The sequence below is a fragment of the Pinus tabuliformis genome, chromosome 7 (genome assembly GCF_031772625.1).
Source record: "Pinus tabuliformis cultivar Carrire ecotype Pingquan chromosome 7, CPIR1, whole genome shotgun sequence".
In the NCBI taxonomy this organism is placed as follows: Eukaryota; Viridiplantae; Streptophyta; class Pinopsida; order Pinales; family Pinaceae; genus Pinus; species Pinus tabuliformis.
This window is the reverse complement of record NC_142293.1, coordinates 575,911,488-575,924,185: the sequence shown is the minus strand read 5'-3', so window position 1 is coordinate 575,924,185 and position 12,698 is coordinate 575,911,488.

Sequence of the window (12,698 nt, the reverse complement as noted above, 5' to 3'; positions counted from 1 at the left end):
TGATCGCCAAACGATTCAAAGGGAATCTCGACCAGTTCCTCAGTGCCTCAGGAGGAGCCATAAATGACAGCAAAAGCCATATATACAGTTGGAATATCTCCCCTCAAAAAGAAAAAAAAATAGAAGAAATCCTGGGATTCAGATCAGTTAGGGACTGGAAAGACTTTAACTACTTAGGAGTCCCTATCTTCCTAAGAAGAGCTTCTCCCTATGCTTGGCAAAAAGTCCTTGATAAAATCAAATCCAAAATCGTGAATTGGGGAGGAATCTGGCTTAATAACACGGGGAGGACTATTCTTGTGAAATCAGTGCTATCAGTTATCCCACTGTATCAATTCTCTGCTCTCCAAGCTCCTAAGTATGTTCTGCATCAACTCGGGATTTATATTAGAAAATTTCTCTAGGAGGGAGGAAAGACAGAAAACAAAAAAATCCATTTGGTAAATTGGAAAACTATTAGAGCGCCAAAACAGCATGGAGGGCTAGGAATAAGAGGCCCCACTATTGTCAATATGGTAATGGGGCCAAGCTCTATTGGATCCTGACCATGAAGCCTGATCAATGGTGGGTGCAAGTAATGAGAAAAAAGTATATAAACTAGCATAACAACAGAGAGGTGTGAATGGAGGCGACTCAGGGTTCTCCAGTCTGGAAACTCATGAGAACATCCTCGGACATCATATTGAATAATTTATGTAAAATTTTGGGTAAAGGAGACTCGACTAATATTTGGTCAGACTCGATCTTGGGGCTACAACCTTTGTGTTTAGATCCCTCTCTCAACCCTCTTAGGAATCACATGATGTAGAATGGGGTGGTCCATTTGGATCAAATATCATATTGGGATCATCAGGGACTATGGAAGGGGTGGAGATTGGAAAATATCCCGATAAATATGCTCCCATCAAGAGAACTCCTAATTAAAAAGCTAAGTGGATGTGCCCCCATTACGCAAACAATGGTGGACAGGTGGGGATGGAAAAACTCCATTTTCATGGTCAAAGAAGGATACTCTCATATGCTTTTCAATTCCCAAATCCCTCCAAAGTCCTCAATATGGAATAAAATTTGGAAAACAAATGTTATCCCCAAGGTAAACTTCTTATGTTGGTTGTTAGCTCATAAAAAAATCCTCACGACAGAGAATCTACAGAAAAGAGGTTTCATTGGGCCCTCCAGATGTCCCCTATGCAAATTTTTTGAGGAAAGCATCCCTCATCTCTTCCTCCAATGTCAGTTTTCAAAAGAAGTTTGGTCGGTGGCCCTTGGTCCACTTTTCCTCAGAACAAGATGGCTCATTGATCTCCTTCAGTTCTTTAGCTCCTGACCCAAATTTTATGCGGGCTCCCTTTAGGCCAAAAGCATCTTCAATGAGCTATGGATCGCTCTTCCCAAGTATGTTTTTTGGAAAATATGGTTATCAAGGAATAAAGTGATCTTCAGCACGACTTGCACGACAACCAAAATCACAGCTCTTAAAGCCCTTTCGTCTTGTATGGAATTTACATGGATCTCTCCTTGGGTCTACCCCCCAGCCTCCTTGTCCTCTTCAAAATCTCTGCCCCCCCCCCCCCTCATGCCCTCCCTAGATCCTTAGACTGTCTCCTGAAGGGCTTGTGGATTGGATGCAAAATTCGAATAAGTGGATTCTCCAATTTGATGGAGCTTCGAAAAGAAATCCTGGGGTGGCAGGAGGGGGAGGGATTCTCATTAATCCCAAAGGAATCATAGAAGATAGATACGCCTGGGGATTGGGAAAGAAGACAAATAATCAAGCTGAGGCTTATGGATTGTTCCTCGGTCTCACCTTGGCTCAGAAAAAAGGAATCACGAATATGAATATCCTAGGAGACTCCCTTCTTATCATAAAGCATATGAACCACAACTTAACAGATCAGAACAATAAGTTGAATCAAATCCTCAGGAGAGCCCAAGGAATGCTACCTCACTTTGGACAATTAAAGTTTTTTCACATCCTAAGAGGACAAAATAAGGAAGCTGACAGGAAAGCAAACTTTTCCTGCAAGATGAAAGAAGAAAGCAGTGAAGTGAACGGTGTAGCGGGACATTTTCCTATCCCCTAAATTCTTATATGAAAATCCAAAAATTGATAGTTAATTTTCATTACTACATTCAAAATTGAAATAATAAGATGAAAAATAGAGAGATCAAGTGGTTTATAATTTTCGTGATCTCCCTCATGGCTCCCTCTTGGCTCCCTAATTGCATCCCCTTCTTCCTTTACTCCTTCTTCACCTTCCCCCACTCCCCTCGTCCCCCCCCCTCTTTCACCTCCCATGCCACATCACCCTCCTCTTTAGACTACCTAGGCCACCTTAGCTACTCACCCCTCTTCACCCTCCCCCCTCCCTTTGTCCCCCCCCCCTCTTTCACCTCCCCCGCCACATCCCCCTCCTCTCCAAACCGCCTAGGCAAATTTGGTTGCTCATCCCTCTTCATCCTCCCTCCTATCCTCCCCAGACCTGTCACATTTGTCCTCTCATCGCATGCTCCCCCTCCCCGCCTCATGGAGGCTCTCCTTAATGTGATGTGTTATTTCATTTGTCACATTCCTGCTATCCCTATATGGTTGTAACACTTGGAGTTGGCTTGTGCTTAAGTGTGGGAGCTATGGTGCTCGCTTCTCGGATCAGGCTCTGTAGCAGGCGCATTCAAGGAGAAAACATGAGAATTCACTCTGAACGAGATTAGCATTTAATCCATCTGAGATGGTGTAGATAGTTCAAGTGGGGGAACGTGAATTTGGACAAGGTGGAGGTCGTTTCAACAATCAAGAGCATTATGGAGGATCATTGGGATGCAAGAGGTAAGCGCACAGTCCCACACTTCTGCATTTGGCTAAGGCTTGGAAATTTCTATATAAGGAGGCATAATGGTTTGATCTTCTGCCAAAAGAGTGGGTTTGTCTCAGTCCTGGTGGTAATTAGCTCAAGGACCCTATGGCAGGGTCTAGGAATTCAGGGTATCCAGGGGTTTGTCATGGTAGTGGGATCAGAGGGAAGTCACCCTCGGGAGTGTGAGCTAGTATCTACAGAGGGGGTCATTGGTACATTTGATAAGAGTGAGACAATTGAGAGGCTCTATGATTATCCTTTCTGTGTGGTCTTCGTTGGGCTCTGTGTTTATCCTTTTTGTTCTGGTAATCCTTTCTATCAGTGTCCATCAGTTGTTTTCATGGAGGCAATGAGTCATACCCATGAGGTGGCCTCGGTTTTGAGTTCCTAAGGATGTTGTCGCCCTTGTTCAGGCAGAATGGAGGGATGCTCGATGAAGGAACAGGGGAGGAGCCCTCCACATACAAATTTCCCATCTCTAGATTGTGGTCTTTGTGTCAAGGAACATGTTGAACTTAGGGAGGGGTTAGCAGTTATGAAAAGACGTCTAAATCAACAACAGAAGGAGGCTTACAAAATGCAGGAGAGGTAGATGGAAAAGAACCTGAATATTCATCAATTAAAGGTTGAATTTGATGCTTTGTGAATGAAAAATGAGGACCTTAAAATAAAACTAGAAGAAAAGAACTCTCGATCTGATGAAGACACTATTGGAATTAATCTCAATTATCCAACTGCAATGGAGGAATAGCCAGCCCCTTGTGTTTTTGTTTTTTGATGACAAAACATAAATGTATTTTTATTTTGAATCATTTATGTAGGGTATATAGCAATAATCAAATAGATATGTGGGTTTTTGTAATTTTGGAAGAGAATTGGGTCTGGATGAACAATTTGCAAATATTGTTGCCCATGGATGGCATTGTAAACAATCTGTAATTCTCATGGTTTTTGGCTACATACGGGCGCAGATTAATATAATACTTCTACTCTTTACTATTAAAAAAAATAAGTTAAGAGTCTACTTAAATAAACATAAGATGACGAGACATTGAAAGACTTCTCCCGCCCCCCCTTGTGAGTTCGGGAAGATACATGAAATAAATCTTTTTGAGGGGAATAAATAGTAACCACTTATAGATCCATATTAATCGTGGATCTATCAAGCACTAAGAGGGATCAAATATCTAGAGGTGCAATTGTTTTTTCAACTTTTACTCTAAAATTGGTTTTTACCTCAAAATATTTGATCTCTCTCAACTCATGTTAGATTCGTAATTAAGATGGATCTATACTAGTATAATATATACATAGTTGAAATTGAAATATTTTATCTATGTTTTACATTTTCCAAATTAAAAATGTTAACACATGCCCCCTTGTATTCTAAAATAGAGAACATGTATCCATAGGACATTATCTCTCTCTCCATGAATGGGGTGACTAACATGGCAGTTGGGAGGAAAGGGGCTGGAGAACCACCGCCCCACCTGGAAAATGGATTAGGGAGCATGGCATCTAACCCCAATGAATTTTAATGCACATAATATATATAATTATGAACTCTATGTGAGAGTTAATTTCCTTGATGGGCTAGAGAGGATGGAAAGTTGTGGATGGTGAGATCCGTTGGTGTAATCATGTGAGGCCACGAGAGGCAATTATGTTATCTAGAGCGTTAAATATGCAACAAAGGAATTTTTGGAGCCTGTATTGAATGGAGATAAGTCAATGTTGGAGGATAAGCCTTACTTGTTGGTGTTCTGGGTGATAAATCGAGGAGCTAGCCAGGATGAATATTGTAAGACAGGGGGGCCTTCTCCACAGTTATTCTGCTCTCCACATGTGTTCGGGGTCATCCTTCAAGTGAAGTGGCGGTGTTGGTTCTCTGTCCTCACAAGTATACAACATAGTGGGGTGACCTCTGTAGAAATTCCTTGTAGATTCAAACTGCGGATTGTAATATGCTAAAACAATTAACTTGAATCTACTCTACTCATCATCGAAAACAATAAACGATCGATAAAATCACGAAGCATAAAAGAGTAATAATTCAATCACACATAACAATATAATTTTTCTGGGAAAATACAAAACTAAAAACCCATGTTATCTGTATATTTCATTAATCAGAAAATATGAGAAGATTACAATGCTTTTCTCAAGCCCAAGCAACCTCTACACAATCTCAATCTGTCTCACTGCTTCTAAACCAACTCAAGCCAATAATGAGCCAAATCTGTTGCCTTCCAAGATCATATTTCCTTGCACAGTTTCCTAGGGAATTAGCCCATATTTAATTGGGAAATTACTGATCCATAATTGCACAATGCATCAATAAGCCTTCTTCCAATTGCATGCACCATCGGTTTAATTTAGATGATTTTAGAACTAATAGTACATTGTCCCTAAACTCCAATATCAACAGGTCTTTTCTCTGATCTGACATGCATTAGTTAATTATGAGTGAATCTTCAGTTTATTGGTTGAGCAGTGTTGGTTACACCCCACTACTACAGGTTACACCCCACTACTGGATCTCCACTAATTCCTCCATCAGTTGGAACTAGTTTAAACGAATTTAACTCAATTAAACTGAATTAAATATTACAACTCAAAAGAACTCAAACTGGGCCCCTAAAATTTAGGATTCACTCTACATGAATATAGCTAGACTCCTAACTCAAATTAACTGAGTCAACTAAGTCAAATTAACTTAGTTAACTACTACAGTTGCTATGAGAATTAGAATTACAATTTAATTCCTAATTTAATTCAAGGACAAAATTAAATTAGGATTTTCTTGTTGCATTTTTAAACACTCCTCTCAACAAGAAAGGGATTATCTACTACCTCGATCTTGCCTCTATGAAACTTGAATTTTTATTTTAACAATGCCTTTGTCAAAATATCTGCATCTTGCTCCTCTGTAGGAATGTATTCCAGCAACATGATTCTCCTCTGGAAATAATCTCGTAGATGGTGATATGGGATGTCGATATGCTTGGACCGATCATGAAAAAATAGATTCTCAGAGAGTTTTATACAACTCTGATTGTCACAGTAAATCATTGTATGATCCATCTACTGACCAAATAACCCAACAAGGATCTTCCTCATCTAGATAGCCTCACAAGCTGCTTTAACTAGCAGCCATGTACTCTGCTTCTGTTGAACTGAGTGCAATTGATCTTTGCTTCTTGTTGTACCAAGAAACTATTGTTGACCCAATATTGAAGATTCCCCCTGATGTGCTCTTTCTATTGGATGGACTCCCTGCCCAATCTGCATCTGTGAAGCCTTGAAGCTTCACTCCCTCTTTCCATTTGTACCAAAGACCAAACTGAGTGGTGCCTCTGAGGTATCTCAACACATGTTTAGCTACCTTCCAATAAAGTTTTGTTGGCTTAACCATGGCTTGACTAAGTTGTTTAACTGCAAAACACATGTTCGGTCGTGTGTTCACCAAATAAATAAGTGAACCCACAAGATATCTATAAATAGTAGCCTCCACTACTTCACCTGAAGTAGCATCCTCCTTCCTCCAATTACCTGCTAGAGGAGTCTCCATGGGTTTGTTTCTCTCCATGTGGAACTTATTCAATATATCGTTGGCATACTTTCCCTGAGAGACAAATAATTCCTCATCTCCTTGTCATACTTCCATACCAAGAAATTAATGCATGAGCCCCAAGTCCTTCATCTTGAATTCTCTTGCAAGATCTTCTTTGCAAGATTTTATCAGCTTCTCATCACCTGTTAGAATCAAATCATCGACATATAATACTATAATCAACAATTTACCTTCAACCACAATATGGTAAAGGTTCACATCTGCTTCACTTTTGGTGAATCCCAACCTAATGAAATAGTTGTCAATCCTGGTGTACAAAGCATGGGGTGCTTGTTTTAGTCCATACATCGCTCACTTGAGTCTGCACACATGCAACTCTCTGTTGAAGGTATCAAATCCTTCCAGCTTCTCAACATATACCTCTTCATCAATCATGTCATTGAGGAATGTTATCTTCACATCCATCTATTGTATCTTCCATCCCATCTACATTGACAGTGCTAGACTAGATCTGATTGATCAGTACTTTGCTACTAGATAAAAAGTCTCATCGTAATCAATTCCCTCCACCTAAGATAACCCTCTGGCCACAAATCTCACCTTGTGTTTCTCCGCACTCCCATATGCTACTTGCTTTAACTTTTAAAGCCATTTGGAACTCACCATTGACTTGTATGTTGGTCTTCAGACCACTTCCCAAACACTGTTTATGATAATGGATTCATACTCCTCAACCATGCCATCAACCCATACTGGTTGCTGCACTGATTCCTCGAATGAGGAGGGCTCAATATCTACACTCTTGCTCATCAGAGCCATGTATCCATTGTACCGATCTCGTTGTGATGTGGGTGCTCACACATTCTCTCTAGCATCAAGCATCAATCTATCAGCCTCTCTAATGTGTTTCCTTCCATCTCTGGAAATCTCTGCATGAGTGGATGCTTCCACTCTCTACGCATCTACATGTGGCTTCTCCACATCATCCTGAGGTTCCTCCTTTGGAGCTAAGAGATCCTCATCTGCATGTAAATCAATATCCCTCTCAAGGGAACATCCCATGACCTTCTCTTCATCAAACTTCACATCTCTACGAACAAATGTCATCCTGCTGGATGACAAGTACACCCGATAGTTGTGAGGTGTATCAATGTACCCCAAAAATACACCCAACTCAATTTTTTCTCCATGCATCATTGGTAACATGACAATAGAATGATTAACCAAAGATCTTGAAGTGTGCCACATCTGGTTTCTTACTTGAAAAAGCTTCTTCTGGTGTACTCATCCTGAGAATTCAATGAGGGCTTATGTTCTATAAATAAACAATTGTGTTGCATGCTTTAGCCCACAAGTGCAAATGTAGGTTTTGATCATGTAACATCGCCTGTGCCACTCCCACAATAATTTTGTTATTCCCTTCACCCACCCAAGTCTGTTGTGGGTTATGAGGTGCTATTAATTCCCGTTGAATGCCTTCTGAAGCACAGAATTTCTTGAATTCATTCGACACATATTCTCCACCATTATCACTTCTAAGAGCTTTAAATTTCCTGCCAGTATCTTTCTCGACAAGTGCTTTAAATTCACAAAATTTAGTGAACGTCTGATCTTTCTTCTGCATGAAGAAAATCCAACACTTACGGGAAAAAAACATCAACAAATAATACATAATACCTGTGGTTGGTCATGGATGCTTTCGAGAATGGTACACACACATCTGAGTGAAATCGATCAAGGATCGCTTTCACTCGACTACTTTATCATAAAAGGAAGCTTTGGTGTACTTCCCCAATGTACATTCTTTTCATGTGTCTCTTTTCTCTAGTGTACACTTGGAAAGTCTTGTAGAAATTTGTTGCATGATCTTCAAATCTCCATGGTGCAAGTGACCTAATCTTCTATGACACAACTCACCGGTGACTCAGCTCTACACCTTCTCTGCTTTTGTGCTCAAAGCAGTGCGATATTCTACATCCAATTTGTAGAGGTTGTTCACCCAAATCAGGATCTTCTTCACCTATCCTAAGGCTATGTGACGAAGGAAATCCTTTCCCTTACTAAATATCACATCGTAGCCACGGTCCTCCAACATGGAAACTGAAACCAAATTCTTCTTCAAACGGGAATAGACATGACATCTTTTAATGTGAGAAGAGAACCAGACTCCCTCTAAAAGGTAACAGTACTAATGTTGGTCACACTATACCTCCCATCATCTCCCATCTCAATGTGCATCTAGAGGTCCTTCTCCTCCAAGTCACTAAAGAACTCTTTGTTTTAGTCATATGGAATGAGGCTCCATTATCCAAGTACCACACACTACCCATCACCGATGTCACCATGCAAGCGATGAGGGTGAAATCCAGTTCGAATTGTGAAGCAAGAGCTTCACCTGCCACTCCTCCTAAGGGATTCTTACTAGCCTTCTTATGTGGACACTTTGTGGCATAGTGTCCCAGCTCATGACAGTGAAAACATTTAATCTTCGACATGTCCTTCTTCTTTCCCCTGACTGAAATCTGATTTTGAATGGGATGAATTCCCCTTCCATTTCTTCGCCTTTCTAGCTAAGGCACAATTCTCCTCATTGTCATGCTTGGATGAGGATCCATCTCTAGTGCTCCACCAAATCGCTTCTTGTACCAAGTTGGACCACAAATCGCTCCCACTCTAGTAGCTTCTCCCTCCCATTAACTAACTCCTGGTAGTTATGGCAACTCTTGGGAAGTACTAGAAGTGTTAGGCTCACCAGATCATCTTCACCAACTATAACACTGACACTTCCAATCTCATCATGAAATTGGGTGAAATTGGTCAAGTACTTCGGTATTGTATCACCCTTCTCCATCTTGATCTTTCTAATATTGTCCTTCATTTCCAACTTTGTATGGTCATTTTGTGTTTTGAAACAGGTCTATCAAGGCCTTCCACATTGCAAATGGAGTTTCGTTATCGTGGAGGTTCGAGACAATATGATCTCAAACTCCCTTTAGGATAGTCCTTCTGCCTTTGCCACACATTTTCTCCACTCTTCTAGATCTTGAGCATCAGTTGTTGGAGTCTTGGGAATATCATTGTCTATGAATTCCTTAAGCCTGTTGTCTTCTAACATTGCCTCCATCCTGTCCTTCCAATAAATATAGTTTGAATTTCCCTCAAGGGCATATTTGAGCCTCAATCCATAGAACGACATCTTGCTGGCTCTGAAGTATGATGCTGCAAATTCGATTTCTCCATCAAAATACAAACTTGTATTCTCCTCCTCTATAGTGATTTCAGTTGTGATACCATGTAGAAATTCCTTGTAGATTCAAATTATAGATTTTAATATGATAAAACAATTGACTTGAATCTACTCTACTCATCTCAGCAGAAACAATAAAGGATCGATGAAATCACGAAGCATAAGAGAGAAATAATTCAATCACACATAACAAAACAATTTTCTGGGGAAAGCCATACCTAAAAACCCCTACTATCTGTATATTGCATTAATCAGAAAATAAATTACAATGATTTTCTCAAGCTCAAGCAATCTCTGTACAATCTCAATCTGTCTCACTGCTTCAAAAACCATCTCAAGCCAATACTTAGCCAAATCTACTACCTGCCAATATATTATTTCCTTGCGCATTTTCCTAGGGAATTATCCCGTATTTAATTGGGAAATTACTCATCCATAACTGTGCAACCCATCAATAGGCCTTCCTTTGATTGCATGCACCATCGATTTAATTTAGAGGATTTTACAACTGATAATACATTGTCCCTGAACTCCAATCTCAACTAAGTATTTCTCTGATCTGACAGGCATGAGTTAATTATGAGTGAATCTTCAGTTTATTGGTTGACTAGTGTTGGTTACACCCCACTACTAGATCTCCCACTAATTCCTCCATCACTTGGAACCAGTTTAACTGAATTTAACTTCGTTAAATTGAATTAAATAATTACAACTCAAAAGAACTCAACCTGGGCCCCTAGAATTTAGGAGCCACTCTACACAACTCTAGATAGACTCACAACTTGAATTAACTGAGTCAATTAAGTCAAATTAACTTAATTAACTACTACAAGTTGTTATGAGAATTAGAATTACAATTTAATTCAAAGACAAAATTAAATTAGGATTTTCTTGTTGCATTTTTCAACAATCGTTTCCCTATAGCCTATAAAAGCTCCTACTCATGGGTAATTTTCCTCTATCTCTCAACTTTGGTTTTGGTATTTTGCTTTTTCCTTTCTACAAGTTAGTCAATATAAGTTATCGTCAGAAAAATACAATTCTATAGTTTCTATCTTGTGGAAAGAGAAGGATGTAGTTGTCAGTTTTCAGTCATGGTATTGATGGTATAGTTTGTTTCCCCTAGGTTTATTTGTATGTCGATGCTTGTAAGTCGCACTAACTTTCTATCAGTTTGAATAAGGCCTTTCTAGCACTAAACTAGGTGGGGTCTTGGATATATGCTCTATAGAGTTTTATCGCAATCCCCCCTATAGGAATTCCTGGAGGAATGAGAGGGTAAGGTGTTGGAAATCTACAGCCCTTCTCTTTATTGTTTTGACCTTATTAACTATGTATGTTTGGTTCCTATTATCAAGACTCTATAAGTTGAGTACTTTTTGCGAAAGAAGGTATGTAATTGTACTGAGGTTTTCTTAGTGGCAAGATGTGTGGGAATATTAGTGTCACATTTTTAATTAAGATTTCATGGCAACCTTCTAGTTCCCTGTGGTTGGCCTCTCAAATGTGTTGTTATATATCTATTGGTATTAGTTTGTTTACAATTTTGGCCCATTGGCCTTACGGAGAAGTTGGAGTAACTGTTTGGAATTTATGATAAATATATTGTAGGGAGGCAGAAAGTTGCGTGGAGGAAGAGATGTTGGGAGAACAATGTAAACTTTGAAATGAGAACTATAAACTCAAAACAGGAACTCTAGCCAAAAAACCCCAAAAAAACATGAAAAACAGTGCTAAAAACGAAAAGTGTTCATGCTCCAATAACACCTTTTTTTTCTAGGGTAAATTCTGAACATGTTTTTAAAAATGGCAGTGAAAACGAATTTTTTGTGTAAAAATTGTACAAAAAACACCCTCAAAACAAAAAGTGTTGATGCTGGAGTAACACATCTTTTTTCTAGGGTAAATTTTGAACATGTTTTAAAAATGGCAGTGAAAACCAATTTTTTGTGCAAAAAAAAACCCTCAAAACGAAAAGTGTTGATGTTGGAATAACACTTTTTTTTTCGAGGGTAAATTTTCAAGATTTTGAAATAATGGCGCAAAATATTTTATCATGACTCCAAAAAACATTAAAAATTTCAAAAGAATAATGTAAACATAAAAAAATAAATAAATAATAATAATAATAAATTAAATATTTAAACAATGAAAAAAAAGGTTAAAAAAATTAACAAAATGTAAATAAAAATATATATGGCCAAGAAGAGTTGGATCTTTTCTTCAATCATCTCAACAATCAATCCTCCTCCATAAAGTTCACTATGGAGCAGGAAGTTGATGGGCACCTGCCCTTCCTCGATGTTCTCATTTCGAGGAATGATGACGGTTCTGTCTTCCACCAAGAGTTTCGAAAGAAAACTCATACTGATCAGTATTTTCATGCCAGTTCCCATCATTTCCCACTCAAAAGATGGGTGTTCTCAACATGCTAGCTACTCGTGCGCTAAGGATCTCTGATGAAAAGAGCCTCGATAAAGAGAAGGCTCATCTCCTTAATGTTTTTGCTAATAATGGTTATAGTAGGCACCTCGGTCAGAAAGCTTTCCTCAAAGCCAGCAATAATTCATTAGTCAAGAAAGACCAAAAGAGAAAATCTCAGGGGTTCATCTCCCTTTCATCCAGGGGACCACTGATAAGATTGCTAGAATTCTTAGGAAGCATAATGTTCCCTCAACCTTTAGACCCCTTAACACCATCTGTAGCTCCCTTAGATCGGTAAAAGACCTGGTTGACCCCAAGGACATGAAAGGTGTCTATGTTATTCCATGTTCCTGTGGGACCCCATATGTTGGTGAGACTGGTCGTTCTATTAATCAAAGGATTAATGAGCACTCAACCGACATAAAACATGGGAGGACCTGGTCTTCCACCCTGGCAGAACATGCAGAGAAGACTAAGCACCATTATGCATTGAGAGGCCCGTGTTATACCAAGGTGACACATTTCCATCACCGGAAATTTAGGGAAGCCATTGAAATCGAAAAAAGGCCGAGCAACCTCAATAGAGATGACGGCTGGG